The sequence below is a fragment of the Mesoplodon mirus genome (assembly GCF_964341445.2).
Source record: "Mesoplodon mirus genome assembly, chromosome: 2".
Taxonomy (NCBI): Eukaryota; Metazoa; Chordata; class Mammalia; order Artiodactyla; family Ziphiidae; genus Mesoplodon; species Mesoplodon mirus.
The window spans coordinates 71,637,324-71,654,150 of NC_138977.1; positions in this window are offsets into that span (position 1 = coordinate 71,637,324).

Consider the following 16,827-nt stretch of genomic DNA (forward strand, 5'->3'; position numbering starts at 1 on the left):
AAGAAAATAAGATGATGTGTTGTTTATGCAGTGAATTTTGGTATCTCCTTGGTCAATCACAAAATAAATTGTCTAGCACTGTCCCTGAAATCCTAAACTGAGATTGCCCTGTGACAGTGATGAATAAAAGTACATGTACATATACACAGGAGGTAAAAACAAACTCTTAAAATAAAAGTAGTAAATTTAAGAGGTTAATAAAAGTGGCAATACCATGGTTAATTATTTTATGCCTTATTACTCTCTTATTTGGGGAAATAGGCTTCCAGGTGTCCGCTCCTCTGGTGAGATGGGACCAGGAGACGCTATCCTCAGCTCCTTGCCTGGTGAGCAAGTCAGGCTCTAGGGCTGGCATAAATCCTCATTTGAGTGTCCCACTGAGTTCCCTGGTCAGAGTGCTGCAGCTGAGCAGAGGACCTGCTTGGGACTACAGCTTGGGTGCTGCAGAAGCCTTCTTGGAATCTGACATGTTACCACTTTGGGATCATTGGGCAACTGCTCCTGACTTGGCCACATGAAGGCTCAGACTGTCCCAGTCTCTGAACTGAAGAGAACCAACACTATTAGCATATCTCTCACCACCATGAATACAAGGTATTTCAATGACGAGTATCAGGAGGTCATCTACAAATCCAAGATTGGCATGTGCAAGTTCTGAGGAATGGTGGAATAACCCAATGTATCTGGGAGACATTTGGAGACAGTTGAGCCAGAGCTACAACAGGGCAGTGGCTGACAACCAACTCATAGGCCATCTTCTCCAGCCATGTGGCTGACAGGGTCTTGGTGCTCTGGCTGGCTGTCAAGCCTGAGCCTCTGAGGTGGGAGAGCTGAATTCAGGACATTGGAACACCAGAGACCTCCCAGCACCACATAATATCAATTGGCAAGAGCTCTCCCAGAGATCTCCATCTCAATGCCAAGACCCAGCTCCATTCAATGACCAGCAAGCTCCAGTGCTGAACTCCCCATGCCAAACAACTAGCAAGACAGGAACATACCTCCACCCATTAGCAGAGTGGCTGCCTAAAATCATGATAAGTTCACAGACATGCCAAAAAACACCACTGTACACATTCCTGCCCAAAAGAAAGACAAGATCTTCTCTCATGCACCAGAACACAGGCACCAGTCCCCTCCACCAGGAAGCCTACACAACCAACTGAACAAACCTTACCCACTGGGGGCAGACACCAAAAACAACAGGAACTACAGACCTGCAGCCTGCGAAAAGGAGACCACAAACACAGTAAGTTAAGCAAAATGAGAAGACAGAGAAACACACAGCAGATGAAGGCACAAGGTAAAAACCCAGCAGACCAAACAAATGAAGAGGAAATAGGCAGTCTACCTGAAAAATAATTCAGAGTAACGATAGTAAAGATGATCCAAAATCTTGGAAAATGAATGGAGAAAACATAAGAAACATTTAACAAGGACCTAGCAGAACTAAAGAGCAAACAAACAATGATGAATAACACAATAAATGAAACTAAAAATTCTCTAGGAGGAATCAATAGCAGAATAACTGAGGCAGAAGGATGAATAAGTGACCTGGAAGATAAAATAGTGGAAATAACTACCGCAGAGCAGAATAAAGAAAAAGAATGAAGAGAATTGAGAACAATCTGAGAGACCTCTGGGACAACATTAAATGCACCAACATTTGAATTATAGGGGTCCCAGAGGAAGAAGAGAAAAAGAAAGGGACTGAGAAAATATTTGAAGAGATTATAGTTGAAAACTTCCCTAACATGGGAAAGGAAAGAGGCAATCAAGTCCAGGAAACACAGAGAGTCCCATACAAGATAAATCCAAGGAGAAACATGCCAAGACACATATTAATCAAACTATCAAAAATTAAGTACAAAGAAAAAATATTAAAAGCAGCAAGGGAAAACAACAAATAACATACAAGGGAATTGCCATAAGGTTTACAGCTGATCTTTCAGTAGAAACTCTGCAAGTCAGAAAGGAATGGCAGGACATATTTAAACTGATGAAAGGGAAAAACCTACAACCAAGGTTACTCTACCCAGCAAGGATTTCATTGAGATTTGAGGGAGAAATTAAAATCTTTACAAATAAGCAAAAGTTAAGAGAATTCAGTACCACCAAACTAGCTTTCAAACCCAAAACAATTAAGAAAATGGTAAGAGGAACATACATATTGAAAATTACCTTAAATGTAAATGGACTAAATGCTCCAACCGAAAGACATTGACTGGCTGAATGGATGCAAAAATAAAACCTATATATATGCTGTCTACAAGAGACCCACTTCAAACCTAGGGACACATACAGACTGAAAGTGAGGGGATGGAAAAAGATATTCCATGCAAATGGAAATCAAAAGAAAGCTGGAGTAGCAATTCTCATATCACACAAAATAGACTTTAAAATAAAGACTATTAGAAGAGACAAAGAAGGACACTACATAATGATCAAGGGATTGATCCAAGAAGAAGATATAACAATTGTAAATATTTATGCACCCAACATAGGAGCACCTCAATACATAAGGCAAATACTAACAGCCATAAAAGGGGAAATCAACAGTAACACAGTCATAGTAGGGGACTTTAACACCCCACTTTCACCAATGGACAAATTATCCAAAATGAAAATAAATAAGGAAACACAAGCTTTAAATGATAGATTAAACAAGATGGATTTAATTGATATTTATAGGACATTCCATCCCAAAACAACAGAATACACTTTCTTCTCAAGTGCTTATGGAACATTCTCCAGGATAGACCACACCTTGGGTCACAAATCAAGCCTTGGTAAATTTAAGAAAATTGAAATCATATCAAGTAACTTTTCTGACCACAATGCTATGAGACTAGATATCAATTACAGGGAAAAAAATCTGTAAAAAATACAAACACATGGAGGCTAAACAATACACTGCTTAATAACCAAGAGATAACTGAAGAAATTAAAAAGGAAATAAAAACATACCTACTAGCAAATGACAATGAAAACACGACCACCCAAAACCAATGGGATGCAGCAAAAGCAGTTCTAAGAGGGAAGTTTATAGCAATACAATCCTACCTCAAGAAACAAGAAGCATCTCAAATAAACAACCTAACCTTACACCTAAAGCAATTAGAGAAAGAAGAACAAAAAACCCCCCCAAAGTTAGCAGAAGGAAAGAACTCATAAATATCAGATGACAAATCAATGAAAAAGAAATGAAGGAAATGATAGAAAAGATCAATAAAACTAAAAGCTGGTTCTTTGAGAAGGTAAACAAAATTGATAAACCATTAGCCAGACTCATCAAGAAAAAAAGGGAGAAGACTCAGATCAATAGAAGAAGAAATGGAAAAGAAGAAGTAACAACTGACACTGAAGAAATACAAAGGATTATGAGACATTACTATAAGCAACTATATGCCAATAAAATGGACAGTCTGGAAGAAATGACAAAATCTTAGAAAAGCACAACCTTCTGAGACTGAACCAGGAAGAAACAGAAAATATAAACAGACCAATCACAAACACTGAAATTGAAATTGTGATTAAAAATCTTCCAACAAACAAAAGCTCAGGACCATATGGCTTCACAGGAGAATTCTATCAAACATTTAGAGAAGAGCTAAAACCTATCCTTCTCAAACATTTCCAAAATATAGCAGAAGGAGGAACACTCCCAAATTAATTCAGTGAGGCCACCATCACCCTGATACCAAAACCAGACAAAGATGTCACTGAAAAACAAAACTACAGGCCAATATCACTGATGAACATAGATGCAAAAATCCTCAACAAAATGCTAGCAAACAGAATTCAACAGCACATTAAAAGGATCATACACCCTGATCAAGAACGGTTTATCCCAGGAATACAAGGTTTCTTCAATATATGCAAATCAATCAATGTGATAAAGCATATTAACAAATTTAAGGAGAAAAATCATATATCATCTCAATAGATACAGAAAAAGCTTTCAACAAAATTCACCACCAATTTATCATAAAAACCATCCAGAAATTAGGCATAGAGGGACCTTACCTCAACATAATAAAGGCTATATATGACAAAATCACAGCCAACGTCATTTTCAATGGTTAAAAACTGAAACCATTTCCACTAAGACCAGGAACAAGAGAAGGTTGCCCACACTCACAACTATTATTCAACCTAGTTTTGCAAGTTTTAGCCACAGCAATCAAAGAAGAAAAAGAAATAAAAGGAATCCAAATCGGAAAAGAAGAAGTAAAGCTGTCATTGTTTGCAGATGACATGATACTAAACATAGAGAATCCTAAAGATGCTACTAGAAAACTACTAGAGCTAATCACTGAATTTGGTAAAGCAACAGTATAAAAAATTAGTGCAGGATACAGAAATCTCTTGCATTCCTATACAGTAATGATGACAAATCTGAAAGAGAAATTAAGGAAACACTCACATTCACCATTGCAACAAAAAGAATAAAATACCTACAAATAAACATACTTAAGGCGACAAAAGCCTTGTATACAGCAAACTATAGGACACAGATGAAAGAAATTGAAGACGATAGAAACACATGGAGAGATATACCATGTTCTTGGATTGGAAGAATCAACACTGTGAAAATTATTACACTACCCAAAGCAATCTACAGATTCAGTGCAATCCCTATCAAACTACAATGGCATTTTTCACAGAACTAGAACAAAAAAATTTCATGATTTGTATGGAAACACAAAAGACCCCAAATAACCAAAGCAATCTTGAGAAAGAAAAACGGAGCAGGAGGAATCAGGCTCCCTGATTTCAGACTATACTACAAAGCTACAGTAATCAAGACAGTATGGTGCTGACACAGGAACATAAATTTAGGTCAATGGAACAGGATAGAAAGCCCAGAAATAAACCCACACACATATGGTCATTTTGTCTTCAATAAAGGAGGCAGGAATATACAATGGAGAAAAGATAGCCTCTCAATAAGTGGTGCTGGGAAAACTGGACAGTAAAAGAATGAAATTAGAACACTCCCTAACACCATACACAAAAATAAACTCAAACTAGATTAAAGACATTAATGTAAGGCCAGACACTATCAAACTCTTAGAGTAAAACATAGGCAGACATAAATCACAGCAAGATCCTTTTTGACCTATCTATTAGAGAAAGGGAAATAAAAACAAAAATAAAGAAATGAGATGTAATGAAACTTAAAAGCTTTTGCACAGCAAAGGAAACCATAAACAAGATGAAAATACAACCCTCAGAATGGGAGAAATATTTGTAAATGAAGAAACTGGCAAAAGATTAATCTCCAAAATATACAAGTAGCTCATGCAGCTCAATATCAAAAAAACAAAAAAACCCATCCAACAATGGGAAGAAGACCTAAACAGACATTTCTCCAAAGAAGATAAACAGATTGCCAACAAACACATGAAAGGATGCTCAACATCACTAATCATTAGAGAAATGCAAATCAAAGCTACAAGGAAGTATCACCAGACACGTGTCAGAATGGCTGTCATCAAATAATCTGTAAACAATAAATGCTGGCAAGGGTATGGGGAAAATGGAACCCTCTTGCACTTTTGGTGGGAATGTAAATTGATGCAGCCACCCTGGAGAATAGTATGGAGGTTCCTTAAAAAACTGAAAATAGAACTACCATACGACCCAGCAATTCCACTAAGGGGCATATACCCAGAGAAAACCGTAATTCAAAAAGAGTCATTTACAATAGCCATGACATGGAAGCAAACTAAGTGTCCATCAACAATTGAATGGATAAAGAAGATGATGTGGCACATATATACAATGGAATATTACTCAACCATAAAAAGGAATGAAATTGAGTTATTTGTAGTGAGGTGGATGGACTGAGAGTCTGTCATACAGAGTGAAGTAAGTCAGAAAGAGAAAAACAAATACTGTATTCTAACACATATATATGGAATGTATAAAAGAATAAAATGATTCTGAAGAATATAGGGGCAGGACAGGAATAAAGACACAAACATGGAGAGTGGACTCGAGGTCATGGGGAGGGGGAAGGGTGGGCTGGGACGAGGTGAGATAGTGGCATGAACATATATATACTACCTAATGTAGAATAGATGGCTGGTGGGAAGCAGCTGCATAGCAGAAGGAGATCACCTTGGTGCTTTGTGACTACCTAGAGGGATGGGATCGGGAGTGTGGGAGAGAGATGCAAGAGTGAGGGGATATGGGGTATGTGTATACGTATAGCTGATTCACTTTGCTACACAGCAGAAGCTAATGCACCGTTGTAGAGCAATTACATTCCAATAAAGATGTTTAAAATATTGGGGGAAATAAAAAATTATTCTATTTATGTTGAGCATATATTTATGTATTTTGTTTCAAATACAGGGGTCAATCCGTGGCTAAGATCTAAAAAAGAAATAAAATACTAGCAGAAAAAAAGGTTTTTATGAAAAATGCTCATTTTGTTTTAATTGAAATTTGGCTCACTAATGGGCTTTCATGAACTATATTCTTTAGATTTCATCATTAATTTAGACTACTCATCATAAGTTTCACTACAAGATATAGTCAGATAATATTTCCAACTTATTTAACATGTTTTTGTCTAACATCTACTATGTATCTGGCAGAGTGAAAGAAACTGAGTATATAGCAATAAACAAAATATAAATGGTTCTTTAAAATTTATTTTCATTTAACTTAATACTAATAAAATTTGCTAACATATGTAAATTTTTGTATGATACAAGAAATGCTTTTAAAAACATCTAATTGACACTTTTTATGATCCATGTAAAAGTATAAATTGTTATTATCATTATTTCCATGTTATATCTGAAAGAATAAAACTCCAAGAGCATAAGTATATTTACAAGTGTTTTTGGCTTCTAAGTAGTGCAGTTGGAACTTAAGTGTAATTCTATACTCACTGCTCATTGCAGTTGTTCTCTGTAATGTAATGTTGCTTATTCATTTTCTAGATCCTCTACACACATTTTTCTCTCTATATTTTCCTTTATCAAGAAGTCCCAGTAGTTTCTTCCATTTTAACATATAAAGAGTTATATTATTTCTACAATTTTAATTAATTAATGTACAATTTTTTTTGGAGAATCATAGAGTAAGGAGGGAGTGTATTAAGTCTGGTCTAACATCCTCCAAATAAGTAAAAACCTCCATAGTCTCAAATACTAAACAATTCATCCTTAACTTTTTTTCAGACTCCAGCAGACTGTTTACTTGTGTGTTCTAGATTTAATCATCCTTGGAAAGAAAAATTAGTTATTCTGAACATTTTCTCTGAATACAACTTAAATCCATTATTACCTGGCTTAAAGTTGAGAATGATTGATAAAATCCTATTAAAATATTACCATATCTCTAGAGCCAAATATGTTTCACCTCTGACCACTTCAAATGCTAATAATCTATTTTTTTAACTCTGAATATTTATGGTATTTATTTAATGTCTGTATTACACAAATAGAGTAGTATATGTTGAATCCCATTTTACATTCATCATTGGGGTTTTATACACTTAAATTCCATAAAAGGTAAACATAGTAAGGCTTTGTATTATTATTATTCACAGATGATATTCTCAAGTACAGCTATTCTCCATAGCTCCCTTGGATTAATATCACTCAATTTCATAGACATATGCATTTCCAAAATCCGCGTATTTTGTTTTAAAGTGGCACCTGTAGTCATTATAAATATTTGGTAAATACCATTTTGTACATTACAGCAATTAGACAATAATCAAGACATAATATATGGCAGAAAACTTTAACTCCCATAACAGAAGAAGTACAGAATTTTGGAATGAAAAAATGCGTACTTTTGCATTGATTAGAAAAAATTTCATGGAGAAACTTTGAGGCAGGCCTTGAAGGATAAGTTGGGGTTAGAGCCATAAGAATTGTGAGAAATCTACTGTATGGGAAATAATTGTTATTACCATTCAGTGGTATGGACAGTATTGCATTCTTTTATTTCCATTAGTTTTTTGTTTTAATCATTACAACACCATCCAAAAAATGGAAAGCTACTCTAGCTGTACATGTAGAGGGGCAGTGATGCAGAGGAATGCATGATAGATGGAAAGTCAAAAGAAATGTTTTGCCCGTGATTTTATTTCTAATTAGATTTAGGTGTTTGTTAAATCTATGTAAGCTCTCCAAAAATCAGTTTCCACACCTGAAAAATAAATGAGTTAATATTCATTAACCTCCTACCAGAACAAATATTCAATGATACAATATTTTAAAAAATGATTGTAATTATCTTTTCTGCTTTTCTCTTCTTTTTAATCTAACCTGGTATTTTAATCTCAGGGTCTTTCTCACTTGTCTTTGCATATGTCTCTACATAAGGCTGAATTTCACAATGATTGATATTCACTCCACACTCTTCCAAGTTGACCCATTGGGCCTGAGCCAATAGGAAATAAGAAAAGCAAAAGGGCTAGAAATTCAGGGTGAGTTTAGGTAATTGGAAATATTTGTATGAGGCTGTTTTTTAAGAAGTTAGACAGAGATGTACAAAAGCAGGACAAGCAGACAAGGATATAACATGTCGTGCTAAAGAGTTTGGATTTTATTGTCAAGAAATGGCAAACCATTGAAAGGTGCTAGGTGGGGGAAATGGCATGATAATATTTGCAATTTAAAAAGCTGACTTGGGACTTCCTATTTTCCAACTGGCAAGTGAGAAGCTTGGAAGTCACCACTCCATTGTAACAAGTAAAAAGCTGAACAAACTGAAAAATTAGCAACTCTTCTTACATCCTTGAGAGAAGTGGGTTCATAGGGAAAACCACTAACCCCAAAATGAAACAGGCGGATACATGGAATCAAAACTTACCAGAGCAGAAACACAGCAGCAGAAACCTCTACAGGAGCCAGTGCCAGTGTAGGAAAACCTAAAGCGTACTTGATAAATTGCTGGAGACTCAGTGTGGATAGGTTTGAGAGTCAGAAGCTCCAGGTAGATCCAGTCCACACATCTTTCTGTGTTTTATCTCCAGGAGCTCAATCAGGTTCTTATAGTGAATATCAGAGAGAAATTCCCTCATCCTTCTGTCAGTGAGTGGAAAAGTTACCATTTTGAAAAATACCAGAGTATATTTTTCTTAACAAGGTCTGCTCACAAGAGAAAGTATTCAACCAGAGACTAACCTGCTGGGGTTTTATCAGACATTAACCTACCCAGGGGAAAGGAAATACCCAAATCCAGCTAGGTGGGCCATCCTGTCCCACCTAAGGGTGATGATGTTGGTGGGGAACTGAGAAGCCCATGTGAAGGTCACAGTCCAGAGACATAGGCACACGAAAATAGTGAGACCTAATCATAGGACTACAGAACACTTCCCCTCCCCGCACAGCTTTCCACCTTGTTACTGAAGGCTTTTTTAGAGAAGTTTCTTTTACCTAGTGCATGTGCTATAAAGAAACAAATCACAAGGTAAACTAAATGGCAAAAAATTTGAAGAGACAAAGGAAACATCAAAACCATACTCAGATATGGCAGACATGTTGGAATCATCAGAATCAGAAACCTACCAACTCTTCCAGGTGATTCTGATGCACACTTAAGTTTAAGGATCACTGATCTATAAGATTGGATTTGAATACTAAATTTCCTATATGTGATTTCTCCATTGTTTTTGGTCATTTCACTCACAATTCTTCTCAATATAGGCTTCAAGTAATTTCCACTTGTTTTATTCTTGTTATCCTTATCTATACAAAAATACCATAAGTTCTTTGAGTGGTGTACCATGTATATATTTTATATCTTTCATGGCCTAGAATGATGCTGTTAAAGAAATATTCAGTAAGTGTTTAGTGATTGAAAAGTCAATAACTTGACACATCTGCTAGCTAAGGCTGGTTTTGCAGACGACTTTTCTGCAGACGGTCTGACCTGGATAGAACACTGCTTTCTGGATGATGTTGAATGTCAATGTGAATACCTCTGAAGTCCATGTATCAGAGATGACTCGCATTTATTCAGAGACGTCATGTCCCATTTAAGATTTTCTAAGTCAGGAACTCCTGTTCTGTCTCTTGCCATTACACAGCAAGTATACAGAAGAGAAGAGAGAAAATAAATCTGATATACTGGAATGTTGCTATTTAGTATAAGTTCTGGTAAAGGGTTTGATGGAGCATGAGCTGTGGGTGTTTGATAAAAACTAAGGGTCCTGACTAAGCAGTTGGTACCTTTCATTCATCAGGGTTATTCCTGTCGCCCATTGGAGTTGATTGAATATAATTTATCCTAGGGGAAAAAAATGAAAGCTCATGTCAATCCTACTCTTATTCCAAAGTACCCAAATGAGTAGGTGCTTGGATTTTACCCAGAACTTGTTCATTTATCTAATTCATTTCTGGTCATGGAAATCCTGAGTTATGTAAGAACCAAAGAAAGTTGCTTTCCAGTAGAGCTATAGTTGTGAATACCTTCCAAATAAAAATTAAAACCTGTGTTCAGATCATGCTTTCTTCTGTTTATCAACCATGAAAACAGACGCTTAACTTGATCCAGCCTCTGCAGAAGCAAACTACAATTTGTTAAGTAGTTGTTGTGTCCACTGTTCTTAGCAATCTTCATGTATTTAATTTATATGATGAACTAGTGAGAGATATCTAGTTACTGATTAATGGGAAACTGAGGCCCAGAGAGGTTAATTAACTTTTAACAGGATACACTGTTAGTAAAAACAAAAAATTTAAATTCATATCTCTTGTGGTAGAAAACCCAACTCCTTAGCAATATCTTGGACCATATATGCACATTTATTTCTTCAGAAATTTAAAAAGATATAACCTCAGGTGCCGTCATGTGTTTTTTCAACTTAAAATTATCTTTTGGTAGAAACCTTGTTTTTTTTGGCTTCAAGTAGGAATTTTATTTAGTGTTCCTTTACTGGTCAAGTCTCCTGTGAATTTTCTATTTACTTCTCTCATGGTGGGGAGAGAGGGATGTTTGCTAACCTGGTGGTACACTCCATGCATTGACATTTTAGTATCCCTTCTGGTCTTGGTTGTTGGAGAATGTCTTCTTTCTACCTGTTTTTTTGTACTCTATGAACCACTGTTTGCACTTAATTTTAAAATGTCTCCTTCCATTACCTTCTCTAGTTTTCAAATCATTTTTATGCTACTTCCTTTTACATGTTTGATACTTTCCAATTCATCTAAAACTTAAAAAAATATATATTCTAGAGCATGAGAGAAGACACCAACTGAAAGTGAACCCACAAAGGGAAAAAAGAAGAAAAAAATTATAATGGACAGAAGTGTCAAAGAGATTGAAATACAAAGAATACTGAGTTTAGAAAAAACTTTAGACCTAAAAATGTTCTTAGACAGAAGTAAAGGAAATAAAGTGAAAGTGAGGAAAATAATATAGTAAAGAGTTTGCAACAGCAATTGAATAGATAAAGTTACTATAGATTTGCCATTAAATCCTAGAAAACTAAATGATGAATTAAACTGTCTTCACATAAATAAGAGAGAAGAATCTGAATTAGCTTCTGTTTAAATGAGAAAACAAACAAATATGCACAGACACAGGCAGCTATGTTTTATTTCTTATAATTCTGTAAAATGGGAATTTGACCTAAATAGTTCTAACTAATACTGTATGTACTAGGTGGACTCTTGATCAGAGAAGATGTAATATGAGAAAAAAACATTTGTGAGATGATAGGGCTAATTTCTCTCTCAGACTGGGCTAATTCAGAAAAAAACTGATGACAGTGAATGCTGAATATTCAGATTCAGGTCATTCTGGTTTCAAAGCCAGAGGTAGATTCAGGTTATGTGAAATCTGAAGTTTACACAATTTGGTGAGGCTACTGTAAGAAAAACAATTCAAAATTATAAATGATACTTAACTATGAAAGTATTTTTTGTAATAAGGACAAAAAGCAAAATATGCATATTTTAATAAGCAGTGCAAACAAAATAAACATTACAAAATCCAGAAAAATAGCATTTTAAATTAAATAACAGTATCATATACCTTCACAATACCTTTTTTTTCTACATTTTTGGCTTCATATTCATATTACAAAGATTTTATGTTATTTTCTCTAGCAATAATAGAAAGTTTATTGAGTCTTTCCATGATCAAGGTTGATCATATTTGTCTTTTTAAAACGATTTTGCAAAAATTTTTGAGCTTCACAACTCACTATTGTTGTATTAGTATGCTAGATCTGCCATAACAAAATACTACAGATAGGGTAGTTTAAACCACAGAACAGTTCTGAAATCTGTAAGTCCAAGATCAAGTTGTTGGTTTCTGCTGAGGGCTCTCCCTGTTTTGCAGTTGGTTGCCTTCTCACTGTGTCTTCACATAGCATATTCTCTGTGAGCACACACTTCTGGCGTCTCTTCCTTTTTTTTTTAAGGAAAGTCCAGTTGGATTACTAGTCCACCCTTATGAACTCATTTAATCTCACTTACCTCCTTAAAGGTCTTATCTTCAAATACAGTCACATTGATGGTTAAGCTTTGATCTATGGGTTTGGGGGACAGAAAACTCAGCCCATAACAACTGATATTGTCATGAAACTAGTTCAAATTGTCATCAAATTTTGAAAAATTCTCTATCAAGTTTTTTGCATATATGAGAAGTATACAGTGATACATTTTTCATAGTACTGCTAGTACATAGCACAATTTTGTGCTCTATGATAACAGAAATTCTGATAAATTATATCTCCATAATTTCTATTAAAATTATTGATGGTATATTTATAATTACACTTGGCACATTGTCAAATAGACTACCAGTAGAAGATATGTATAGTATATTTTAAAAAATAACAAACCAGAAAATTCATAAACTACTTAATCTAATCTCTCTGGGACAGTCATAAGTGCTTTAGAGTTTACTCATAGGAAAGCTACAACTTAATTTTAATTGTACACTGGCCCACATTACTTACTATATTTTTGAAGCATTGTCTGTTTAATTTCATCTCATTCTCTTCTCAACCATTGCTTAACATTCTCCAGTCACACTAATTTTCACTTCCTCAAACATACACATTCCATATCTACCTCTGAACATTTTTGCTGGTTGTTTTTTCTTCTCCCAGATCTTCATTACAGCACTGCAACATGACTCTTTCAAGTGACCTCTGCTCCCAGGAAAATTTGTGTAACAAGGACGTAATTTACTTCCTGCCTGAAAAAAAACCACTACTTCATATAAAATACACACATTTTTTGGCTATTAAGACACCTTAGAACAGTGACAATTTAGACATGGGGAAGAAATGAGATGATCACTAAAATTGCCTCAACTTGCTAATTGGAGAGATGTTTCTGGCAGTGGACCAGGGAAAAATAATTGAGTTAGAGCCTGAGAGTTTCCCTGTGCTGAGGATTTGTATATGGAAATCTAGGGAAGGCAAGGCAGCTATAATTTATAGGGGACAGCACCAGACAGGAAAAAGCTCCATGGAGAAAGAGTCCCAGAGACCTGTAGAGAGTCCACTTCAAGTCTTTAACTGAGTACTGATCAGTGAATTTGTCTAAGGAAACTACCCAATGCCATGGAAAATCTACTAAAGTAGAGCAAAGATAAAATCCTGAAGCTTGCATAGGGTTGAGAATAATTTATGTTACTACTAGCCAGAGTTGAAAACGTCATAATTCATGGGCCACTGAGTAGAACTGTCAAAAGGGTACTGGCTCAGTAGTGTGATAAAATCAGCCCAAGAACTAAAGTCTGCTCTGATCATATCTAACAAAGTTTAAAAGCAAGTCTCAAAAGGATCAAACATGCTCTAAGTAAATTAACTGCTCAAACATGTTTTAAGTGAATTATGGAACAAAACTCAACAAGTATATAGGAATACAAAAATATCCTGTTCCTAACATAGTAAAATTCATGGTGTTTTTAATCCAATCTTTTTGTATTATTTTGTATATCAATAGTTCATTACTTTTAATTGTTGAGTAATATTCTATGGAATGGATGTACCATACTTTTTATAACCAATCATCCATCAAATGAACTTTGTATTGTCCACAATGGGGCTATTTGAAATAAGGGTGCTGTGAACATTTGTGTATGGATTTTTAAATAAACCTAATTTTTTGTTATTCTGGGATAAGTGTTCAAGACTGCAGTTTCTGAATGGTGTGGTAATTGCAGGTTTAACTTTATAAGAAATTGCCAAACTCTTTTTCAGAATGGATGTACTATATTACATTCACACCAACATGAATAAGTGATTGAATTTCTCTACATCACTAGTATTTGGTGTTATCACTGTTTTATCTTTCAGCCATTCTAATAGGTGTGCAGTGATATCTCATTTTCCTTTAATTTACATTTCCATAGTAGCTAATGATACGGCACATCATTTCATGTATTTATTTGTCATATGTATATTCTATTCAGCAAAATTTCAGTTTATGTCTGTGGCCCATTTTCTAATCATATTGATTTGTTTTTCTACAGTTGAATTTTGGGTGTTTAAAAATATGTATTCTAGATACTAATCCTTTGTTGGAAATGTGGTTTTCAAGTATACTTTCCTAGTCTTTAACTTTATTTCTAATATTCTTACCAGGATCTTTTGTAGAGCAAAATAGTTTAATTTTGATAAAGTTCAATTTATCAACTTTCCCTTTTATGGATCATGCATTTGATTACAAGTTTAAGAACTCTTTGCTCAACTCTAGATTCTGAAGATTTTCTCCTATGTAATTTCTCTAAAATTCAATAGCTTTATATTTAAGGCTGTGATCTCTTTGGACTTAATTTTTGTATGATACCTGAGGTTAGATTTGTTTTGTTTTGTTTTGCTAATAGATGTCCAATTTCTCCATCATCATTTTTTGAAAAGACTGCTCTTTCTCAATTGAATTGCTTTTGTAACTTTGTCAAAAATCAGTAAAGCATATCTGTATGGGTCTATTTTGGGATTCTCTATTGTTCTCCATTTATCTATGTATAGGTCTCTGTGCTAATACTGCATTGTCTTGATTACTTTAGCTGTGTAGTAAGATTTAATTCTTAGAATGATTACTCCCATTTTATTCTCCTCTTTCAAGACTGTGTTAGCTATTCTAGGGTCTATACAATTCCATATAAATTTTAGAATAAAGTTGTCTATGTCTTCATAAAACTTTGCTGATATTTTGATGAGCTGCATTAAATCTATAGATCAATTTGGGAAGAATTGACATCTTTACTGTGTTGAATCACATAGGTTATGATTTGTCTAATTTTTCACTGGTTTCCACAATTAGAAAATATTTTCACATAGGTAGGAATTTAGCTTTTAATAGTAATTTAATCTTCAGCAAAAATTTATGTAAATTTATGCATAAGGAAATTATCTCAAGGATATAATTTTGGCAGTTTGAAAGGGGCAGATGTTCTCTTTTTAGAATTTGGCTTATTTAAATGAAAGAGATAATGGGACAAAAAGATCTTCTGTGTCTAACATGAAGATCATGTAATTCTTCAGCTCATGGATCAGAAATATCCTCTATTTATACTTTTCATAATACTTTATTTTCTTACAATGCTATCAAAATTTCCTTCAGCAATTAGAATTGATCTACTTCCTTGCTCCTTCACCTTGTTCTATTTTATTGTATCAAAAAAAAGTTCTTGCTACACACATAATTCCATTGACATTTTTAAATACTTGTTAGAGTTATCATTTTCTTACATGTAGCTACAAGGCAAATGATTTTAAATACATAAAACTGCTTCATATTTTTCTGCCAAAAATGATTATTCTTTCAACTTGTAGTTTACTTTCCTAAATAGGTGGAAGAACAATACATGGTATATACTGAGGTTGGCATATGACCTAAAATGATCAAATCAGATGGAAGGAAAAACTTAAATATTTGAGGAGTGTCCTAACTCTGTTTCTTCTCTGTATCTATAGCTGTCTGTCTTTCTTATTGTTTTCTACTGAACAAGAGACTTTTTTGTTACAGTTTGTTCTGGAAACCTTCTAGTGATGACAAAGGACAAAAATAAGACAATAAGGAAGGAATAAAGAAATGTGATGAACAATCTCTGAATATGTGATACTCTGTATCTCTTGTTAGGTGCAATTATAAATATTCTAATTTTTACAGTTACAGACAGATTTCTATAAGTTTTCCCAATAGACTCTAATAATTAAGAATTCTTTTTTCTTTCTTTTTTTTTTTTTTTTGTGGTACGCGGGCCTCTCACTGTTGTGGCCTCTCCTGTTGTGGAGCACAGACTCCGGATGTGCAGGCTCAGCGGCCATGGCTCATGGGCCCAGCCGCTCCGTGGCATGTGGGATCTTCCCGGACCAGGGCACGAACCTGTGTCCCCTGCATCAGCAGGCGGACTCTTAAGCACTGCACCACCAGGGAAGCCCTGATTAAGAATTCTTAAATATCATTGAGAAAAATATAAATATAACAGTAGAAAAAGAAAAGAGGACAAAGAAAACAAAGAGAATACCTATAGGGAGAAGCATAAATAACTAGTAAATAAAATGTTTAAGCTTGTCTTAAATACATTTAAAATGTCAAATATTACATTCTTTTTTCTCTGTCAATTTTAAATAAAAGCTTTTATCATTTAACACCAATACTTAATTAAAGAAAAAATTAGGTGTGAGTGTGAATATATGCATGTTAAATGAAAAAGTACTAAATTGAATTTTACAATTAAATTTGATGATATATCTGGGGATTCTTTTCTTCCTTCTGCATTTATTCACTACATAAATATTTACAAAGTCCAAATAATGTTTTGTGAAAGTAGATAAAATGTAAATTTTTTGAAATGTAAATAAAAATAACATAAAAGATATTA